This window comes from Aquarana catesbeiana, linkage group LG12, assembly GCF_042186555.1.
Source record: "Aquarana catesbeiana isolate 2022-GZ linkage group LG12, ASM4218655v1, whole genome shotgun sequence".
Classification (NCBI taxonomy): Eukaryota; Metazoa; Chordata; class Amphibia; order Anura; family Ranidae; genus Aquarana; species Aquarana catesbeiana.
In genome coordinates this window covers 49,125,737-49,131,736 of record NC_133335.1, presented here as the reverse complement: position 1 = coordinate 49,131,736, position 6,000 = coordinate 49,125,737, and the positions used below count along the sequence as shown (strand labels likewise).

Sequence of the window (6,000 nt, the reverse complement as noted above, 5' to 3'; positions counted from 1 at the left end):
ATTGTGTAACATTAGTATGCAAGACAAGATCCTGGTACACGCCCTTGTGACAAAAATCAGGCGCTCGGTTTGCCAACAATCGTACCGTGTGTACGAGGCTTAAGGCTAGGTTCACACCTGTGTGGGTGGTGCCACTGTGAGACCCGATCGAATTCCCGCAGCTGCAACCATCCGCACAGAGAGATTTGGGATCCGCAGGGAACCTCGGTTCCTGTGCGGGCTGCGATTTCAAAAATAGTGCAGGAACTTCTTTCCTGCGCTTTGCGGGGCACGGCAAACCATTCAAATGAATGGGCTCTTGTGCCCGCACACACCGCAGCCAGCACAGGTGTGAACCTAGCGGTCCTAGCCTAACAAGCTGACAGGGGTTTTAGCACTCCTTTACCTAAAAAAAAAAAAAAAAAGACTTCTGTCTGTGTTGGAGCGTTTCCCTAGCTGTCTGGTAAAATTGTGTCACCATAATAGGAAGTGAGGGGAAATCTCACTGGCTGAACCTCAGATTGCAGTAAAACTTGACAAGGGTTCTAAGCCTTCCCAACTCCATCCAAAACCAGAAAAACATATAGATACACTTTAATTTAAACGGTATATTTCTCTATTATTCAACACAGCTATTTGTACTCTCTGTAGCTCTCTTGTTAGATAACACTGTTCTCCTAACCAGCAAGACACTGCTCCCTGACCTTCTATATGCCCCACCCATGATCTATTCTCACGCTAGCCTCTGACTGGTTACTGTCTGAAATCCCCCCCGCCTATCAGCATTCAAAGCGCTTCCCGTTTCCTAGCAACTATTAATTCCTAGAGGTTAGACGGTCACGCAGTGTGGGCGGAAGTAAGGGATTAGACAGGGAAGTCCAGTCTGTCTTGCCAGTAGTAATATCCAGTAAGGAGAGCCGCTATTGGTTGATTTTCCGCTTTCAACCAATAGGAGCGCTCATTGAGGAGAGGTGACTGAAGAGAGGGCTGGCATAGGGCAGGTGGTAAGTGGTCGGTGATATGGGGTGGATTTAATTAGGAGACCACAGGGGGGGCTTGTTATGCATGTAATGCGTACTAGACAATGAGGTACGCCTCCATGTCTGTGGTAGTCATGGTTACCAATATTGTACAGTGTTACAGCAGGAGTGGGATGATGTTTACTTCTATGGGAAGTTGTCATCATGGTATATTGTAGTGATAGTCAGCAGATCAGGGCCACCTGCAGCTTGTCATGTCTGTCCTGCGCCACCACCAATGGAAATGTGTGCTCACACTGGCCTCTTGCATTTCTCTTTTAAATGATGTGCTTATATATTTTATTAAAGGTGATCTGAAGCCCAAACTGTTTTTTTTTTTTTTTTTATCCGCTTGTCTACTGCATATATACGGCGGCAAGGAGGCTCCATCTTGTGATGGATTATGTACCTAGTACGTAATCTGACACTTCGGGTCTGGGGCGCGCACGCGTTCTGCCGGCAACCCACTCCCGTCGTGATTGGACACAGCGGGAGCCAATCAGCGGGTGTCCGACTTGATGTCTGCCAGGACCCGCCGATCGTTCAGGAAACAAGCAGAACGCCGGTCTGCTTATGTAAACAAGGCAGACTGCCATTCTGTCAGTAGGGAAGGTAGTGATCCTGTGTTTCTGTAAAGCTGGGACATGGATCCCATGCCTTCCTTTAGTATAAGCACCTCCCCCACAGTTAACCCTTTGATCGCACCCGTCCTTAACTCCTTCCCTGCCAGTGTCATTAGTACAGTGACAGTGAATTTTTTTTAGCACTGATCACTGTATTAGTGTCACTGGTCCCCAAAAGTGTCACTTAGCCCAGGTTCACACTGACAGCGGGAATGAAATCCGTGCGATTTCATTCCCGCATGTCAGTCCCGACTTCGGGGGGGTGATTTCAGAGGCATCTGTGCGGGTTTCTGCACAGATGTCTATGGAAATCGCACCCTGAAGTCGCCAAAAGTAGCGCAGAAACTACTTTTGGGAAACGGTGCGGCGCTGCAAACAATTCATTGCCAGGAATAGCCGCCGAATTTGCAAATCGCTGCTTAGTGTCTAATTTGTCCGCCGCAATAGTTACTGATCGCCGCCATTACTAGTAAAAAAAATAAATAAAAAACTTAAAAATCCATAAAAATATTCCATAGTTTGTAGACGCTATAACTTTTGTGCAAACCAATCAATTTACGCTTATTGGGATGTTTTGTTTGTTTTTTTACCAAAAATATGTAGCAGAATACATATTGGCCTAAATTAATGAAAAAATTTGATTTTTAATTTTTTTTTTAATTGGATATGTTTTATAGCAGAAAGTAAAAAAAAAAATGTATTTATTTTTTTCCAGTATTGTCTGTCTTTTTTTGTTTATATAGTATATAGTGCAAAAAAGAAAAAATGCAGAGATGATCAAATAGCACCAAAAGAAAGCTCTATTTGTGGTAAAAAAAAAGGACATGCATTTTATTTGGGTACGCAGTGCCGTATCGCAAAAAATGGGCCTGTCATGAGGGGGGGGGGGTAAATCTTCCGGAGCTAAAGTGGTTAAAATGTTGGATAGACTATGGAAGGGTTAAAACCCCGGTCAGGTTTTTATTGCTGTGTACACGTTGAGGAGATTGGCTTCCTGGTTCAAACACCCGTAAGCCATCCAACAGGAAACTGTCGTTGTGTGTCATCGTATTTGGCCAATCACAGGCAGCCGAGACATTACCCGCCTTCCAGCCACACCTATACAAGGGGCGTGTTTATGTCTTACTGTGAGGTGGGGAATGCCTTGGCTGCTTATGATTGGCCAAATACAATGACAGTTTCATGATGGATCTCTCGGGTGAGTTTGGACCTGGATCAAAACACTCCTGAGCTCCTGAGGATCATTGTCTGAAAGTGATGGGAAATCTCACATTTCAGAGTTGATATGGCAATACAAGAGAATACAAGAGAAATCTTCCAATGAGGACACCAGTTCTTATGACTACAATCTATAAATGAACTCTGTTGACGTTGAAGAGATTTCCTGTCACTTCCTGTTTTGTCTCTGAGACAGGAAGTGAAGGGGAACCCCCCCCAATAGGACACACAAAGGCCTCGTTTACACTAGCGGTGCTCTCTTAGAAGAGCAACTCGCGTTTGGATTGCTTCTCATAGAGCATTTGACAGGCAGTGTGGAGGCGTTGTATCACTTCCATACTGCCTGCTTTAACCCCTTGAACTCTGTGCTAGCATGCTGTAACCGCATGGATTTAATGCATTTGTGGGGCGCCCCACAGTTCAGTTCCAGGGGGGAAGGGGGGGCAGTACCGCCCCTTGAATGCACCTACAAGAATAATTTTTGCCATGCTCTGATGCAAAGCATTGTGCCCCCTTTCAGTTGAATGGGCTATGTTCAGGGGACATTACAACTCCCCGAGTGCAACCGATAAAATCATTTTTGCCACACTGTGATGCATAACATTGAGGCCCCGGCATATGTACGCACCCCTTTGCTGCCTTTGCAGCTAAAGAGGAAGCAATTGAGGGAAGGTAAAAATGCGAATCAACCTTGTGGTTTTACCCCCCCCCCCCCCCCCCCCATTACTAGTGTAAACAAGGCCAAAGAAGAGGCAGCAGGACATTCTTTTTTTTACCCCTATGATGTCCTCACAGAGGCTCCTGGGGTCTTCTGTCCACCAGCAGCAGGGATGAAGCATGGCAGTCTTGCATCACTTTTGCCAGAAGCAGGGTGCTGGTGGGACCACAATCACAATTGTAGGTGGAGATGGTGGGAAGGAGTAAATAGAGCAAGACATAACCAGCCATCAGTGGCAGTATGGAGGTTGTTCCCATTCATAACTCATCTAGTCAATGACTATAGTGATGCAGTCATTAAAGTGCAGAGCATGGTGACAACCTGATAGTGAATTCATTGTGGGTCAATGAGCGTTGTCACACAGACTGAAAAAGGGTAGAATGACTAGCGGGATAATAAGCAATGTATATATGTTATTTAGAGTGTCTTGAAATCGTATTCATACCCCTTGACATTTTCCACATTTTGTCATGTTGCAACCAAAAACGTAAATGTATTTTATTGGGATTTTATGTGATAGACCAACACAAAGTGGCACATAATTGTGAAGTGGAAGGAAAATGATAAATGATTTTCAATTTTTTTTACAAATAAATATCTGAAAAGTGTAACGTGTATTTGTGTTCAGCCCCTATACCCCTAACTAAAATCTAGTGGAGCCAAATGCCTTCAGAAGTCACTTAATTAGTAAATAGAGTTCACCTGTGTGCAATTTAATCTCAGTATAAATTCAACTGTTTTCTGAAGCCCTCAGAGGTTTGTTAGAGAACCTTAGTAAACAAACACCATCATGAAGGCCAAGGAACACCCCAGACAGGTCAGGGATAAAGTTGTGGAGAAGTTTAAAGCTGGGTTAGGTTATAAAAAAAATATCCCAAACTTTGAACATCTCATGGAGCACTGTTCAATCCATCATCTGAACATGGAAAGAGTATGGTACAACTGCAAACCTACCTAGACATGGCCGTCCACCTAAACTGACAGGCCGGGCAAGGAGAGCATTAATCAGAGAAGCAGCCAAGAGGCCCATGGTAACTCTGGAGGAGCTGCAGAGATCCACAGCTCAGATGGGAGAATCTGTCCACAGGACAACTACTAGTGGTGCACTCCACAAATCTGGTCTTTATGAAAGAGTGTCAAGAAGAAAGCCATTGTTGAAAGAAAGCCATAAGAATTCTTGTTTGCAGTTTGCGAGAAGCCATGTGGGGGACACAGCAAACATGTGGAAGAAGGTGCTCTGGTCAGATGAGACTAAAATTGAACTTTTTGGCCTAAAAGTAAAATGCTATGTGTGGTGGAAAACTAACACTGCACATCACCCTGAACGCACCATCCCCACCATGAAACATAGTGGTGGCAGTATCATGTTGTGGGGATGCTTTTCTTCAGCAGGGACAGGAAACTTGGTCAGAGTTGATGGGAAGATGGATGGAGCCAAACACAGGGCAATCTTATGCCGCGTAGATACGATCGGAAATGCAGCCAGCAAAAGACCGATGTGAGCTTTTGGTTGGAAAATGCGACCGTGTGTATGCTCCATCGGACTTTTGCTGGCGAAATTCCAGCCAGCAAAAGATTGAGAGCATGTTGTCTTTTTTTCGGTCGGAAAAAGTTCCTATCCGAAAATGCGTTCGTCTGTATGCAATTCGGACACTCAGAAAATCACGCATGCTCGGAAACAATTCGACGCATGCTCGGAAGCATTGAACTTCATTTTCTTGGCTCATTGTAGTGTTGTACTCCACCGCGTTCTTGACGGTCGAAAGTTCAGAGAACTTTTGTGTGACCGTGTGTATGCAAGCCAAGCTTGAGCGGAATTCCGTCGGAAAAACCATCCAAGTTTTCTCTGACGGAAATTCCGCTCTTGTGTACGCGGCATTAGAAGAAAACCTGTCAGAGTCTGCAAAAGACTTGAGACTGGGGTGGAGGTTCACCTTCCAGCAGAACAACTACCCTAAACATACAGCCAGAGCTACAATAGAAGGGTTTAGATCAAAGTATATTCATGTGTTAGAATGGCCCAGTCAAAGTACAGACCTAAATCCAATTGAGAATCTGTGGCAAGACTTGAAAATTGCTGTTCACTTACGCTCCCCATCCAATCTGACAGAGCTTGAGCTACTTTGCAAAGAAGAACCGGCAAAAATGTCACTCTCTAGATGTGCAAAGCTGGTAGAGACATCCCCAAAAAGACTTGCAGCTTGCCACGAAAGGTGGTTCTAAAAAGTAGTGACTCAGGGGGGCTGAATACAAATGTACACCACACTTTTCACATATTTATTCATAAAAAATTTTGAAAACCGTTTATCATTTTCTTTCACTTCACAATTATGTGCCACTTTGTGTTGGTCTATCACATGATATCCCAATAAAATACATTTATGTTTTTGGTTGTAACATGACAAAATGTGGAATATTTCAAGGAGTATGAATACTTTTTCAA

General features: G+C 44.3%; 1 protein-coding gene across 1 annotated transcript in view; it reads left to right on the top strand.

Annotated features, from left to right (window-relative positions):
* The first annotated feature begins 845 nt into the window (after window positions 1–845).
* The window catches only part of DCAKD (dephospho-CoA kinase domain containing), a 41,821-nt gene continuing 36,666 nt past the window's right edge, over window positions 846–6,000 (top strand). The window contains exon 1 of the mRNA XM_073607724.1: window positions 846–983. The gene's annotated coding sequence lies outside the window, so the exon portion shown is untranslated. The remainder of the gene's footprint in view (window positions 984–6,000) is intronic.